This window comes from Magallana gigas, chromosome 1 (assembly GCF_963853765.1).
Source record: "Magallana gigas chromosome 1, xbMagGiga1.1, whole genome shotgun sequence".
Taxonomy (NCBI): Eukaryota; Metazoa; Mollusca; class Bivalvia; order Ostreida; family Ostreidae; genus Magallana; species Magallana gigas.
This window is the reverse complement of record NC_088853.1, coordinates 75043509-75062277: the sequence shown is the minus strand read 5'-3', so window position 1 is coordinate 75062277 and position 18769 is coordinate 75043509. Positions and strand designations below refer to the sequence as shown.

Here is an 18769-nt window from a genome sequence, read left to right as displayed (position 1 = left end):
ATACCGTTACAAACAATCACACATTTATTACATATACTGTTACACACAATCACACGTTTTAACACATATAATGTTACACACAATCACACACTTTAACACACATACTGTAACACGCAATCACACACTTTAACACATATACCGATACATTCAATCACGCACCTTATGTGCTTATCACAACACTCCCTATGTATTACACTGATAGCAATTTTCATGCTTCACCGCATCCAGGTTTTGAATTCACACGAACACGATACATTGGACAAAATGATTTTCAGAATCCCGTTTTGAGCAAAAATGATATGACACCTACTTCACTGGTAAGCAATATTCAATGAAATATATAGCAAAACAGACTGAAATCCAGGCATACATATTTCAGAATTCCTCGTTCATTGTGGAACGTTTTCCTGTGTCATGCGGTTATATCACCGCACATGCGCAAACCACAGACTGCAGATCGTGCTATGACAACATAGAATTTAGAAAACAATGTTGCATTCAATCACATACTTTATTGTATCTTCCCTTACATTCAATCACACACTTTAACACATATATCGTTGTATAACACACAATCATACACTCTATTACTTATACCGTTACACACAATCACACACTTTAACACATGTATACCGTAACACGCAATCACAGACTTTAACACACATACCGTAACACGCAATCACACACTTTAACGCATCTACCGTTACATTCAATCATGCACCTTATGTGCTTATCACAACACTCCCTATGTATTACGCTGATAGCAATATTCATGCTTCACCGCATCCAGGTTTTTCCATTCACACGAACACGATACATTGGACGAAATGATTTTCAGAATCCCGTTTTGAGCAAAAATAACATGACACCCACTTCACTGGTAAGCATTATCCAATGAAAGATGAAGCAAAACAGACTGAAATCCAGGCACACATATTTCGAATTTCATCGATCATTGTGGAACGTTATGCGTCCTGTTATACCATCGCACATGCGCAAACCATAGACTGCAGATCGTGCAGTGACAACATGGACTTTAGAAAACAGATATTATTTTTGTAAAAACTGATAAAAACAATGATATAGTGTTACTTTCTTAGATATAGTATCCCTTATCTTCTATGTTAGATGTAGTGACGCCGGGATCTTCAATATGGTGTTGATGTATCATAAAAGAGGAAGGACCACAAACCCACTAGCTTGTGCTAGTAGGAGCGCGGCAGTACTGAGCCTTTATATGCACGCTATTACATTATTCCCCCTTTTTTGGAGAAATCTCACACGAAATTCTATAAATATCTCCACGTGGGATTTGTTGGACGCCAATGTAATAGAAGAGGAGGAAGGACCACAACTAGGCTCGAACTCAAGACCCTTCAGTTTAAAAACCAACGCTCTACCGACTGAGCTTAAGGATTAACCTACTAGTTAGTGCTAGTCTATTACATTGGCGCCCAAAAAATATATCACAATTACTCAAGCATTGTAACACTGTGGGAATACTCTTGTGTTATCTACATAAAGAAGATACTTCACATACGTCAATACAGAGATGTGAAGTCAAGATACGCAAATTAAAAGGATAAAAGCCCTGATAGATTAAGGTTTTTATTTTCTTGAAATGATATATTACTTGATGTATTTATCGAATAAAATCACGTACACATTCGCTCCCTTTCTCCCTCAATGTAATTTAGCTACATATAAATTAACCATTATTTTCTTCCTTAATACATGTACTATATTAAACCTATTACATCTCTTTCTTTCTCTCAAAATATATCAGTGGTATAGGTGTACATTTCTTTATACAATCATTACATACATATAACACAAGTTGCATGTTGTATAAGTATATACATTATTTTAACAATTCATAATACAATCATTACATACATATAACAACTTGTTTTATAAGTATATATACGTTATTTTAACAATTCATAATACAATCATTACATACATATTACAACTTGTTTTATAAGTATATATACGTTATTTTAACAATTCATAATACAATCATTACATACATATAACAACTTGTTTTATAAGTATATATACGTTATTTTAACAATTCATTATACAATCAGTACATACATATAACAACTTGTTGTATAAGTATATAAACGTTTTCTAACGATCCATCCAAAATAAAAAAAAATATATCTGATGGAAAACATTTGAGTATCTACATGTTTATGAATATAAAGTGCTCAATTATAAGTAATTTATAAGCTTGCCTGATATAACTTAAATGAATTATCGTGTAAATTTGAAATTTATAAAAACTTTTTCAAAAATACAAATAAAAATAGGAACATTAGAAACCATTATAAAAGTTGAAATATGGTCAACACAGTCTGCTATTAAGTGTCACGATATACCTTAATTTCAATTACCAGGTACATTTAATAATGAATGTGTCACAGGGGCAGATGAACAGATGAGGAAGTCACGGATATTTTTTATTGACGAAGCTATATCCGGGCAACTTTAATTTTCCGGATTGCTAAGTGACTGCTGGCAGCAAAAATGAATAAAACAATCACTATGAATGAAAATGTTTTTATATCTTGTTATTATTTACCGTGTATTAATTCATTTTGTTTATAAAGGTAAATTATAAATATTTCAACAAAATAACTTAGTATACTTCAATCATAAACTTAAATATCAATATTTACATATCGCTGACCCCTGACGTCATGGGGTTATCATTCATTCTGAGCAATGGCGAAGATGAGCTGCACAACTTCAATCATTATCCTTGTAAGTGGGAATTTTATATTTATAAACTATGAGATTGCAATCAAAATGACATAAATAAGTGAAAGAGGTAACAGTTAATGTCAATCGATCATTTTAAGTTTGGAAAGTTCTTATATTGCTTGTAATATATCACACACTTGTAATGTAGACTGAACTCTGAAGCTGAAGTATGTAATCGCTATTAAAAGGAGAGATTCTTTTAAACGTATGTGGTAGAATATCATGAATGATGATGAACAAAATCATTATGGTATGGTTTGTTGGTATCTGTATTTATATCTTTTGATAAAAGCAAAACAAACAAATAAACATGGTACTGTGCATATCGATATAAGTAAAGTGGGCGGGGCTCTTTGATTTCAGTAAAAAAAAAAAGGGGGGGGGGCTTTTTGTTTCCTGTTTATTGTAAGGCAAATTTCGTTTATATTAAAGAGATTCAGGTTAATGATTCCAATTAAGGGCCCTTGCATGTATACATGTGTATGATTGCTCTAAGGTTACAGTGAATGTCTTTCAATGAAAGATACACATGTACATATACACAAAATATGGATAATATACCAGAAACTGCATGCACTGTTATTCATACCCACAACAGTTCAGAAGTTCACATACACACATGTATTATAGATATATTTGCATTCCAAATGTATTCCTCATAAGTGGTATTTGGTTTATTTTGAAACCCTACTTGTAGATAATTTGTTGTCATATGCATTTTCACAATGTCAGGTGTCCTGTATCCAGCAGTAAGCCTGGATCCATGGCGACGTGAAAATGATGTGTTGCAACAATATTATAAAATTCTGATACTGTATATCTTTAAATTGTCTTTACATGATAAAACAACTTGTTATATAAAATTGCTGTTATGCAATAATGCACATTACTCTCCATCTGTGAAATGAGTTCATCATACAGATGTGTAGGTCTGTACATTTCACAGTAGCAATATTGATAATCATCCTCTGCATTTACATTTTTTAAAATAAACTCTTAGTTAATATTCATAAAGGCACATACTGTTTAGAATTAAAATTTATTTATTGATATTTTCTTTACTTTTATAGGCATACATACTGAGCTTGATTATGTCAAGCTCATGCATGTATACAGGGATGGAGCATAATTACTTTTCTTTTTCAGTGAGTATTTGTGCTGTATATACATGTATGAGAATAGCTTATAATATCATAATGACCATAAATAATCCCTTACTTGGGGCAAGAATTAACCATCTTATCTGTTAGGATTTTTGGTAAAAATTAATCAGTGCATGCCATTTTAAATTGTTCTTTTAGTTGTTACACATAGTTGTTTTATTTGTCTAAACAAATTCAATGGTTTTATAATTTTTTACTAAAATTATTAGGATATTCAACCACAGCTTCCTACAGTTGACCAACAAACACCATAAACCGGAAACCCCCAGATTATGACAAATGGCACATCTGACCAAACAAATGAGGTAAACTACTGGTAGTTGTTAATGATTTAAAAATTCCTAGCATACCATACATCCAGGGTTTGTTTTTGTTTTTGCTTGGTACAAAATTTGCCAAAATTGGACAAATGTGCAATTTTTTATTTTCCTCAGTAATTTTTTCCAACTTAAAAAGTTTCTTATAGCTAATAATACCTGTTATAATTTCTACTTATTTATATTGAAAAAGTTTAGAATATATCATTGCAAAAATTTCCAGATATACAGTACCTTAAGAGGGATAAATGGTTGTGGCCATTTTAAAACTATTTTAATCTCTTTAAGAAGAGCTCTTTATAAAATACTTGTATAGGAAAAAAGTCAAATTTTAAAGCTAGAATATTAAATTTATTTTTTTTCTTTACTAATAAAAGAAAGAGTTTATATCCAAATATATCATATCTTAGATTTGAATAAAGGTCTGATAGATAATCTGGTGTTCATTTAGCCTCCTTAATTAATAACCTAATATTTTATGATATTTTTACAATTAATGAAAACAGTTGTGATTTATAAATTCACAAGATTGTTTTAATAGTTTCAGCTGCAAAACGTTGAATTGGAAGAAATGGAATTGAATGTTAAAGAGGTATTTTAACTACAAATTTCATTTATTATAAGATCATGTATAAAATTATCCAGCAAAAATGATAATGAAGGTGGGATGTGCAAATTGAGTCAAACAGCCTTACTTTCTACACTAAATAGCAGATCATTTAGATTATGATGAATAATTTCAATAGCTACCCTTAATTATACTTACATAAACTGGGTGAGAACAATTAATGCTTTTTAAGAAAATTATTCACTTCATAGAAAGCATAAAATGTTCAAACTTAGTTTATACTAAGTCTTGTATAATTTATGGTAGCTTTTGAATTGTTTGATTGAATTAAGTTGCCTGAATATTTATGTTAGGATGAGGCATTACTTTATATGTTCATAGATTCAAAATGTTGGAAGAATTTATGCATAAACATGTACATGTACATGTTATTTAACTGCATCATCTGTTTCATTAACATTTTTTATTTTAAACAATATTTTATTATGTAAAAAAATATTACATAATAGGATTGGGCAGCAGGCAATCTGCCTATTTGAGCCCTCTCCTTTAACAGTCAATTTGACAAACATTGATGGTACAATGTAACAATAGAATATAGTAGAGAAAAACAAAGGAAAAATAAGTGGAATCAAGATGCTTGGTACCGGGTATTATTTATGTGCAAAATGAAAAACAGTTGTAGAAAGCTAGCAGTTCAGCTGTTTGAGTGACACTGTGAATAATGCATTAAAACTTAAATCTTTTGGTAGCTAATATATAATCATGTACAATCTTAAATATAGCAACATTTTTGTTATAAGGCAAACTACTGTCCCCATATAACAATAGGTCCAGAGAGATGGGGATATCTAAATGTTAATTACTTATTGACTGTATAAAAACTTGCCTCTGTGCATCATAATGTGGACAGACAAAAAATAGTGATAAGCAAGATACATAACCACACATATCACAAATAGAATTTTCACACAAAAAATTATTGAATAGGTCAGCATTTAAATTGCTTGCATTAATTCTTATCTGACAATGTATAATATTTGCTTTTCTGTTTCCAAAGTCATAAAGTTTGTTTGGCTTTCTAAAGAATATGGGGTTTTTTTTGGCTTTTTTGAATGAAGACTCAGTTGGTAAAATTCTAATGTGAAGAGGTAATTCATTCCATAATTTTATAGATGAAGGTAGAAAACTGTTCATAAAGGCAGTTGTTTTTATCTGGGGAATAACAAATTTAAAATCATCTTGGTGTCTTAGTGAGTAATTATTTTGTGGTGTACATAGCATAAGTAAATCCTGTAGATATTTGGGGGCAAGACCATGGACCATTTTATAAAATAATGTGAGTTTATGAACCTAGCTTTCTTTTATCTGATAGTAGATCAATACCCAATTCATCATATAGAGCTGACCTGGATGAGTTACTTCTAAGACCTGATATAATCCTTGCAGCAGTTACTTGACTATCTTCTAGAAGTTTAACTATTCTATCTGAACAATTATCCCAAACTATATCAGCATATTCTAAAACTGGTCTTATAAATGAAAAATATATTTTTTTAGGGAGCATCAACATAGCTTATATTTAACAAGTTTCAATAGGTTTAACCTTATACCCGGTACAAGTAGAATTAATATGTTGTTTCCAACCTACATCATATTGGAGATTTACACCAAGATGGATGTGACTATCAACTTTTTGTATAAATGGACCATGGACACCAAACTGCACAGGGGAATGAGATATATTTTTTCTACTAAATCAAGGTTTTTGGTTTTACTGGGATTAAAATCAACTGCCCATATGTCAGACCATTTACATATTTTGTCAAGATCAGAAACAAGCCTCTGTGTCATTGTCAACAATAACATATATAGAAGTATTTCATTAACATGAAGATGCATTGTCAGTCTAAGGCACTTTTCTGGTAAACTCTGCATGGAGTTCAAAGTACATGTAATTGTATACAGTGTAGTTTGTAATTGTCCAATAGAGTTTCATAGACTTACAAGACTTAGCTGCCAGTGAACAGTTATACATTATAGTGTTTGCAAAACATGTGCATCTTAAGTTATATCAAACCATGTGCATATGTCTTCTATTATATCAAATTCAAATTTTAGGCAGAAAATTTTAATGAGCTCGTGAAAACCTACACAGATGCAGATGTGGAATTTGAACAACAAAACAGGTACCTGTCATCATTTAGCCTGCAAAGAAATCCAATCACAGGTGATGGTAATTGTCTGTTCTGCTCAATAAGTTTCTCTCTGTATGGTCATCAAGATAATCATCAGGAGCTAAGAAATTTGGCCGTCGAAACACTAAGAGGTAATATGCATGTTTTTCAAAATTATTTTCTAGATGATGCAGGTACAATAGATGAACAAATAAACCGTTTAGGCCAACAATATACATATGCAGGTCAAGAGTCAATTTTAGCACTGTCCATGGCTTTGAACATTAATATCTTGGTCACATTTGGAGGAGATGTACATAATCCTCAAATAACTACCCGTGAAAATACTTTTTTACAAGGTCAGCCTCAACAAACCATCCATATTGCATGGAGAAGAGCTGGTGGAGGTCATTATGAGTCTATCACCGAGGTAGATACAAGTAACCAGTTCTCTTCCTTTGCCCCTAGGTTAGATCCAGTGTTGTTACCAGGTCAAGATCATAGCAATACAAAACCAAAAGGTTCACAATTTTCAAAGCCAATCAATATGCATAATTATAAATCACTTAGTCCCCCCCCCCCCCTTCAATATCTGCACTGCACTCTTATGTTAAATCTGAGGACAGTCCACTAAGTCACAGTCAAGGTTCCAAGATGTGTCATCATTGCAAGGTCTCCTTTAAAAAAGTAGAGAATTTAAAGAAACATGTCAAAAGGTTTCATTCTGGTCAGGGTCAAGCTCCATCTGTTTGTTCTAAGCGTAAACTTCAAGCCTGTATGATTTCAACATGTTCCATGCAGTTTCAAACAGTAGATCAACTTATAGAACATGCAATAAATGTTCATGATGCTAATATTAAAGTTGAACATATGACATTTGACAATTTAGCTCAGTTTTCAGAATTCCGAAGCAATGAAGAGCTGTCCTCTAACACTAGATTCGTTCGGAGGTCAAGGCCACAGAAAAATAAAAAGGGAAATACGGTCTATACTCTAGTTTGTCACAGGAATGGGCCAGTCACTGCGCACAGGGCAAAAGGAAACCAAAGACTTCTCGTAAAAACAAGAAGGGACACTGTCAAATCAATAGCCTTTGCCCAGCACGTTTTGCAGTATGTGAAACAAGTGATGGAAAGGTGGTGGTAAAGTATATCAAATCACATACCCATTCCTTGTCATTTGAACAAAGTAAGTATTTACCTATTCCTGACAGTTTAAAATCAGAAATAACCAGTATGCTTGCTCTTAAAATTCCAAAAAATAATATTTAAGACAAAGTAAGGGAACATTTTAGTGACAGAGAGAGTAGGGACAATTTAGATGACCTTAAGTATTATCATTTGATAGATCGAAAGAAAATTCATAGTTTGAAAACACGACTTGTAGATCCTTCAATTATTCAAGACAGTAATGATGCACTGTCAACTTCTTTAAAGGTGGAAGCTCTACGTCAAGAGTCATTCAACCCAGTCCTCCTATACAAACAACAAGGCATTGAAGATCCTTCCAAAAGACTCACCAAGTGGGACTTTATTTTAGCCATCATGACCAAACAACAGCTGGACATGTACCACAAATTTGCAGGCCGGATTTTATGCATGGATTCCACACGTAAAACAAATAGTTATTCATTCAAGTTAATTACTCTCATGGTAGCTGATGAGTTTCGTAAAGGTTATCCTGTTGCATTTTGTATTTCTAATCGGGAAGATGAATTAGCAATAGGTTTATTTCTGTCATCAGTTAAGGCTCTCTCCCATGAAACAAAGGTCAAGGTTATAATGACAGATGATGACAATGCAGCGTGGAATGCATCAAAGTCGGTCTTTGGTTCTGATCTTCAGCAGTTCCTTTGTACCTGGCATATTCAAAGGTCATGGATAAAAAATATCCACAATCATTTTAGGAATGATGCTCAGAAAAGAGAAATATACTGTTATCTTTGTGCCATGCTGCAAGCAAAATCAGAGAATGATTTCAATAGGTATAAAGAATCATTGATCTCAAAACTTCTTACTATGAATACTGGGTTCTTAAAATATTTGATGGATAATTACTTTAATCGTCCTGAGAAATGGTCATAGTGTTTTAGGAAAGGAATAGAATATGGCAATGTTAATACCAATATGTTTGTAGAAAGTTTTCATAACCAGCTGAAAACTATATACTTCTCATGGAAGCGCAATAGGCGCATAGATGTGCTTTTAGACACTTTGTTAAAGATAGAGAATGACCATTTTATAAGACACCTACAACGTGTTTCTTATAACAACCCTTCTGATAGTGATGTGCATATTAAGGATAGGCATGACAGAGCTTTGGATATTGATAATTCCAGGGTTAAGCAAATTACCAGCAGTATCTTTTCATTAGATTCTGAAACAGATAATTATATTATAGAGGCCATGCTGGATGATTGCTCACAGGAACATTGTTATAGCAAATGTAAAAATTTACCATGCATAAATCTTTGCGATCACATGTATCAATGTTCTTGCAGTGATTACCACAATGGTCATATATGTAAACATACTCATACAATTTATTCTCTTTCCAGTGTTTCAGATACTATTGTAAAAGATTCAGATGAAAATGAAGTGCAACTTTGTCATCCTGAACCAACAGCTGCAAAACCTAGAGAAAAGACATCCAAAATACATCTGCAGCAAATTGATAACCTTCTCGATGAAGTTGGTCATCAGGTTAAAAATCCACAAGTCATAAAATATAGATTATCTACAATAATTAAGTCTTTAGAAAGTTTAATTTCAGGTAAGCTTGTATGACCATCCAAGATGAAAATCCCATGAAGCTAAATCCCACCGAAAGAATTGCAGGAAACGCAAATAATATACTGCAACCAAGGTTTCACAAAACTGAAAAGAAAAGGGGACGGCCGAGGAAAACACAATTGAAGAGACCAACAGAAGAGGATATGAAAAAACTTCTAAGGTTTATACTTTTTTTTTTTAATGTACTAATCAATAATAGGGATGATTTTGCTTTGGTTGAATGATCACAGAAGATTCACTGATAAATACTTGAAATATATGTTAACTATGGAGAAATATATAAGAGAATATATACCCTACATGTATTGTAAAACTTGATCAAAATGTGACTTGTATTAAATGCAATACTAGAAATCGATTAACAAATGCTAACTTCCATTGAATCTCATTATGACAGGAATGAAGAGGAGACTCCTACACAGACAGAGGGGGCAGCAGCAGGATTATCTCATGGCTCTGTTGCTCCCTACCCTCCAATCAGGTTGGTTCATCCCCAAGGACAACCACTGCAAGTGTCTCGGAGTGATGAACAAAATGTGTTTTCGTAAGTTACTTCGTTAATTTGATTTGTAGCATGTAATTTTTTAAAGTATTATTTGTAATCACTTACAAGCACATTGAAACTACTCCTGTCAAGTGCAATAAATATGTTGAATTTATTGATGTTATTGTGCTTATGTATGTTTATTGATTTTATTACAAAGTATTGGCCAAGGTGGACTGGGTCAACCATCTTGAATGAGAATACCACCATCTATGTTAGGCAAAAGGATAACTGTTGTCAAAGATGGAAAGCCTCAACAGATCATATTTTCAATTAATGGTACATGATTAACTGTTAAACTATGAAATTAAAAAAAATGCAATAGAGAAATCTTGTAGGAAAAGTGCATGTGATACAATGATTTTCATACATATGTTTAAAAATTTGTGCTGATAAATAATTAAGTGAGAAAAATTATGAAAATATAATTATACTGTTGTTAATGAAATATACAACCATGTAAATGTAATAATATACTAGCTAGTGTGTAGACTTAATAAAAGTTGTATTTAATAGGTGACCAGGGAAATCCAGATCCTGATGGAGAGTGAGGGTAGAGGCAGATATGTGGCTGTGGCATTAAGTCAGTCCGGTAGTAGACTGGTAATGGCAAAAAGGTATTTCCTTAGGCCAGTGTCATCAGCTACATATTCTCTACTTGAACTTGCTGGAGATTTGGGACAGCAAATGCACGTAAATGCAACATCTAGTTTTAAATGGTGGGCTGTGGAGGGTAGAGGCAGGTATGTGGCTTTGACATTAAGTCAGTCCAGTAGCAGGCAAGTAACTTATTCGTTCTGGTTAAGCTATTTCTTACTTTGTTTCAGAAGTTAATATAATTTAACATTCATATTAAGAAATATTTAAGAGAGAGAGAGAGAGAGCAGAGGGAGGGAGAGAGAGAGAGACACACACACACAGACAGACAGAGCAGAGGGAGAGACAGAGAGAGCAGAGGGAGAGAAAGGAGTTTGATGGGGTCAAAAGAACATAAAGAGATCTCTGCATGGATTACCATATGGTAAAGAAATTAAAGGGAATTTAAGCTATGTCTTTTGTTTAGGCCCACTTAGATTAATACTAATTAACGTGAGTTGTTCTGATCAAGAATTGTTGATTTTGTCTGTGCAATGAGTTATTTGTTTTATTGAATTATGTAGTCTCAAAACTTTACTGTGTGTGTGTAATCACAGATTGAGTTCTGCATTTTATGACTATCTATAGATACACAAACCATTGCAGTTTGGAGACTTATACATCTTTAAAATAAATACACATGTATTATTAAATGCTTAAGTTTATTTTTATTTATTGATAATATCTGCCTTGCTGTATACTATTACTATCTGCAGTTATTAATATTTTAAAGTTAAAAAAAAAAGGTTAAATCCTTCTCCATGCCATAAAGGCACATAGGGCCGGGGCTTATCCGCGGTTTTCCATGGTGCTAAGCTGATGAGAGTCATTGACTCCCCCTGGATGGGACACCAGTCCATCGCAGACCACATACATGTAGTAAGCAGTACCCAATTTCAGCTTAGTGGACTAAAACAGTAGATAAAGTGCTTTGTCTGTTTAGTGCACAACACACAACACCAAGTGACCACAGCAAGGTTTGAACCAGCCACCTTTTCAGTTACTGGCCTAACTCCCATTACCATTGAGCTTCGTGCTCCACAATGTCTTAAAATCCTTGTATTATTCTCACATTAAGCTCACATTAAGTTAAAACTTCATAACCATTCAATTCCCCATCTGTGTATGTCAAAGTTTGCGATCTCCACACACTTTTTACAAACAAAATTCATTTGGAAAGTAAATATTGTTGCAATGTTTCTGAAGGAAGATTGTATTAGGTGCATGAGCAATGTGGACTACATACATGTAGGTTTATGTTGTTTATTTTTTGTTGTTTTTTTTTTCTGTTTGTTTGATTTTTTTAGCATAATTAACTGTTTCCCAACTGATGATGCCCGAACAGTTAATTAGATATAAAAATTATGGAATGCTGAACGTGTATTGGTACTTATTTAAAAATTTAGTACTGTTATTTAATAAAAGAAAACAACAAAACTTCAGCATTTTGTAATAGTTTATCCTGCATTACATTTTGTTCAGTTTGACGAAGGGATGCATGTACAATATATGTACAAAATCAAGTACCAGTACTGCAGGATAAACAGTTTAACCACATGATGACCATAACAGCGCACATATCTAATTTTGGCTCAATCAATTTAAGAATAGAATGAAATATTTATAAAAAATTTAGAGTCTAGATATGGTTATCATGTATTTGGTACAAATACACCTTGTAGTTGAAAACAAACCAAATTGTTTCATCTCCAGCTTAAATTATATGAATAGTTATTTTATTTATGGCTACAGGTGTAATCAGTACCAATAAAAGGGCAGAAACTTACATGGCAAATAAGATAGATTTTGATGTTTATCTTTCATTTTAAATATGATAATTTTGAAATTGATTTTAGAAAGTACTATATACATGTATATTAATAGGTATGATTATAGAAAATACTATCTATCATGCCATGTAGGTCTTGGGGATTCCTAGTTGACATGAAGGTTTTATACCATCATAATATCGCACCCTCATTTGCAAATATCTTTTCTATAAAATTAGGATGAAAAAAAAACAGATTTTTATAAATTGTGAACTTGACTGTCTTTTTTTTCATGAGATACCCAGACTCATTTAAAAATGTGAGTGATGTATCAGAGCTTGTACCATACTCTCTTCCATAAACAGGTACTACTTACCGTATTTGTCTTAATGTGATAGAGTCAGACATATGGCATTCTTACTAGCTCTGGCTTTTGCTCAATCGATAGAGTGCTGGACTGGCGTGCCAGAGGACCCGGGTTCAAACCCCAGCAGAGGCAATAAGTGTCTCTGTTACATTAACTAATATATATAATAATTTTTTTCTGGATAATATGTAATTGAGTATATAAATGATCAGAAATTATTATAATGATAAATCTGAGCATATATGGATTTCTTTATATCATGTTAAATATTTTTACATGTAAAATGCTGTGACAAGGGGAATAACTCTTTCATATTGTACAGATGTAGCATTAAAATATGATGCATATTTTATGCCTGTTAAAATAATTATATTATATGAATTTATCATGTTACTGAATAATATTGATGTACATGTATATTTACAGATTGAATTAAATCACACCAATAAAAGGGAATAAAATAGTCAACAACAAATGTGTCCATCATTTACATCTAGCTTTTACCCATGCAGATATTGCATTGGCTGTTTATTTTTCGGCAATGATCACCACCTTCCTAACCCACATAATTCACCATAGAGAGCATTATACTTAATTTTTATTTGTGTATATTTGATATCAAATGATACCTGGGTGTAGTTTTCTTTGAAAACCCAGATTATTTTTAATTCAGATAACACACACTTAATTAGCTCTGTTACATGTACAGTATGTTCTACTGGAAAAATATATCATGGTAAGGCTAATGGTATAATGAGAGATGTCAAGACCTTTGCACAAGGTGTACCTGCATATGTGTGAAGTTTAAACTACATGTACCTGTATTATTTATCATAACAATGAAGCACATAGATATACCCATAAATATGAACTTCCTTGACTTCCTTGAAACTTGAGTTTCTAAGCATTGCTTAAAGGTGATAACTAAAGTTTGTTTTACATGTATATACAATCAGTGCATTTTTATGTTATTCATGTAGCTATTTTACATATACATATGTATTTTGGCTATCTAAAGCAATCCCCTTCTACGCGGGGGTGTTAAGGAAGCATATGGAATCTGAGTTACATGTAATTCCGTGAAATCACAAATCTTAGTTATTATGTACATATTCAAATATATAAGCAACGAAACGTAGACCAAAAACAAATAAAAAACACTGAAGACAATTTTTGCCAGAAATTAGTTTGTATTACGTAGATTTACACATTGATGACGTCATGACTAAAAGCTGAATGTCGTGTGAATTTGATCGGAAAGCATCGTAAACATATTCAAAATATAACTAATCTAAGAACTCTAATAAAGTATTGTGGTGTGATTTATTGAGAATTGAACATAAGAATACTGGGGGAGATGTCAGTTTTATCAATCATTCGCTAAAAGGTATGTAAATTTGCTTTTATTTCTCGGCCAGGCTTTCCTCTGTCGTTGTTTACGATATAAAAATCTGACTAGAACAACACTACCCCGTGTATATTGAACTTTAAATTTTATACGTATCGTTAGTTTGATCAATGTTTAAATTGAAAAGTGCTGCTAGAATCCCATGTTGTGTGTTGTTTTAATGCAATTTGCCGTTTTCCGTGCAAACGTTAAAAAAGATGGGAAGGTTTTACGAGAACCGGATGAATAACTTTTTAATAAGGAAAAACATAGGATTCTAGCAGCGGTTTTGATTAAACTGAGATGTTTTGCCTTCACTTCGTATGTTTATTTTATTTTGGAAACCGCGGGGTAGTGTTGTTCTATCAAATTTTATGTTAAGGAATATACGTAAGCTATTTATAGTTGTCACGTGATAATGCACTAATGTGGCAGTGATGTACTACCCGATTTTATTGCACTGACATCTATTTTAAAGGATAATACTAAGTTTTTGATCTTATTCAAAATAATTATTTAATTTCACGATTTTGAATACAACAGTCAAAATAAGACGGCAGATTGGCCATATGCTTCCTTAACACCCCCGCGTAAATTTATTGTAGCACAAAGTGAATAAGCAACAAATCACATTAACTTGATGAATTGATGGATTAGAACAGTCACCTTATTAATGAAAATGTCTTATCCATAAGATACCAAAATAGTTATATTGTCATTTATTATAGGGCTCACAACAAACATGAAACAATTGCTTGTGATCAACTAAGTACGCAATAGTGTAATTTACCGTTCCAGGTAATTAATCTAGGCATTATTGTGTAATTTTTTTTTCTTCATGTAATAAGTTTCTGCATTGTAATAGAGGCATCTTTTCTAATCATTTGGTGGCCTTGAAAAAGGCCGTTTTGACTGGATGGTAGGGTCAACAGCAAAGGTCGGCTAACAGGTAACCTATCTGTACCAATCTGAACAGAAAGGAGGCAGCTGTGCATCACAGGACCAGCCGAAGGGCTGAAAAAATGCTGTGATAGAACCACCTGTTTCCATCATCATTGAGGTGAACTCCATCCCTGTCAAAGTGTTTCTCCTTAAAGAATTTGTGGGAAAAGAAAAAGACTTTCTTCCCCTGCTCGAAAGCACCAAATTCTTTAAGAAGAAATTTATTGACCCGTTTCTTCTTACGGTCATAAGACCGTGAAGAAAGACCCCTGGGTCGCCTTCGACAAAAGATCGAGGCCACAATGATGATGGAATCCGGGTGTTTCTCCCTCAGCACGGTAATCAGCCTCTTCAGCTTCACCAGGACATCAGAGGCGGAGGTCGTGTCGTTGATGTCATTTCCCCCCAGCTGAAGCAAAATAACGTCAGGACTAATCCTCTCTACCAACTGCATGTCAAGGTGGTACACCTGTGGGACAGTTCTGCCTCCAACACCATGCAGATGGACATCCAGGTTGCCATGCCTCGTCACTCTGCCGTTCACCCTCATCCAGTCTCTCAGTCGCCTGATAAGGCTGTGCCCAAGAACAAGTGCTCTTATAGTGGCAGCTTCTCTAAATGACTACACTGCCCGAGTGTCACGTTTATATAGCCAAAGAGCGGACGTCTGAGAAAGCACTTATGGCGTTAACACACTAGACAAGGAGTTGCGTCCCTTTCCGATCAGCTGATATATATTTGTGTTTCTTTAAATATATTTTGCAGAAATAATGAGCAAAGTTTAGTGTTTTCTCTATAAATTAAAGATTGTAAATCATTATGTACCTATGAAAGAATCACACAATGTACGGAATACTTTAAAAATAGATTATTACATTTAAATGAATCATTTTTCAAAAATTATGTTTTAATAATTGAATGCTAAAATAAAAATGTGTAGACTTATGATGCACGCAGAATATTTTTGTTTAACAGACAAAACCATGCTGACCTTCAGCTGATGATAAACATGCAAGCCCTGACCCCAATATCATGAACTTCAACATTTATTCTACAACATTTATTCCTCTGTATGACTAAAGTTATATAAGAAATTGAATTGTGGATTGGGTATGTTTGAAAAATTAAGATATATATTATTTTCTCAGTGAGTGAACGATAATATATTTTTTTAAACTTATTGTTTATGTACTAATTTGAATTTAAATTGTTTACATTGGTTTTCGAGCGATTAATAAATCGTAACAATTTCTTTTCTTATACAATAAATTATTTTAATTTTTTCAGTTATATTTATGAATAAATTGGAATTTTTTACTGGTTAATTTATATATATTTATAAGTATAACTAATCCGGAAAAATATAACGTAATCGGAAACGTTTTCCGCGTTACATGTAAATCTCGCGAGATCGCAGCTTCTGTTCATCTGCCCCTGTGACACATTTTTTAATAATCATCATCAACTGTCAATAGATCAATATAATCAAGAAGACAACAGGTCCAAACTACGATTATCTGTGACATTGTACTAGGTTATATATTAAACAGGACTGTTGCCATTATCTTCTGTTGCTAATTAACTAGTCGAGATATTGCACAGGTCCCTGTAAAACATAGACCTTTTGTATGTATCACAAAGCATTCTATCCTCATATTAGGGATTAATTTATCTATTTATCATTCTACTATAGTTATTGCAGAGAACATAGAGTTACCGCGGAAATAATTCTCCAATATACAACGAACGCCATCAGAAAATCATTACGGGCTGCCAGAAGGCGGTCCGTTATTTCATATACCTTTAGATTTTGTAACTGCGTTTCTGCGGGATAGTTTTTTTGTTGATATCATGCTTATTTTTTCTTAGAATTTAAATTAGTTTTATGCCTTAAGAAAATATTACATATTTTTAGTTTTACTTGTAAATGCCGAATAGGTCATAGAGTGTCTTGTTAGACTCGTTTTTATCGAGACTATGATCTATTCGGAAAATATTGGAGTTTTCTATTCTTTTCACAACAATGTATCGGGGTCGGTATATATATAGGACATACCGAAGACCTGAAACATTAAAGACCTTAATGACATGAACTAATATATAAATAATATAGTTGAATTTTTATGTTCTGCGTCAAATTAAATTACTTTTGTGTGTATTTAATATTTTCATGTTAAATGTGGTCGAAAAATATCATGAAATGACATCCCTATCAATAATTTACACAAAAATACGAAAGACCTGAACATTTTAAATGACCTGCAAATATAAACTCACTCCATTTTTTGTTAATTCTGTTGAGAACCACATGCAATTAGATAACCATGATTATCTTCATAAACTGAAGTGTAGATACGATTTTTAATTTCATTTAGGAAAAAAATATCCGGCTTATTTTGTTTTACCTTTTCAATTGTGTAGTTTCTACCGGATGAGCATCATCTTACATATGTACCTAAAATAATAATAATCATAGTAAAAATCATGAAAAATGGAATAAAACGTAGTCAGTCCGGTGTATAGATAATGGTCTAACAAGTATGTAAAGTGTCAGTTAGCATGCATCCTATTGAAACATTGTAATTGCTGACAAGGATAATGTGTCGACCGTAGAACTTTTAATGGAAGAATCCCAGTTTAATGAAATGGTAGAATAAAATTACAAGAGTTTATTTGCAACTTAGAAAACGCTATTTTAGAAACACAAAATTGCTTAAATAGTTGTATGATTTTTTGTGCATACAAATTCGATTGTTTCCTAAACTGTTAATAAACTTCAAAGCAATGTTGTAGATCTCACATTATTTCTACTTGGAAAATACTATATATTGAAACGTGCGTTGTTTGGTAATTAATGTGGGATATGAAGATGTCGATATTACAGGAAAAATACATATCCCGCGTTAGCAATGAATGGTTAATACACACGTTTTCATAGCATTTTTGAATAAAAGAGCTTTAGAATGAGAAACAAAATAAATAATTATAATAGCATAACAGTTGAAATTGACACCCCTCGGAAACCATTTTTAACCCCCGCTTCGCGTCGGGGTGTCAATTTCAACTGTTACCCTCCGAAACAGGCATTATTTATATAATATCGTCAAACATAGGACGGTGATAAAAGTGATCAATACAGCTTAAAAACAGATTAGTTTACTGAGAGGATATTGTTTTTGTTAAAATATAAAAATTCTAAACTGATTTAAGAGTTATTGCTTGTATTTGTCTTTTAATTTGTTAAATGATATTTTGTGAATCTTGATAAAATAATCAATAAGTTGCATGATCCAGCAATTCACAATAAAAGCTATACACATGTAATATAATGCAACTGA

General features: G+C 32.7%; 1 protein-coding gene across 1 annotated transcript in view; it reads left to right on the top strand.

Annotated features, from left to right (window-relative positions):
* The window catches only part of LOC109618161 (uncharacterized), a 451180-nt gene that overhangs the window by 174398 nt on the left and 258013 nt on the right, over positions 1–18769 (top strand). The window lies entirely within an intron of this gene.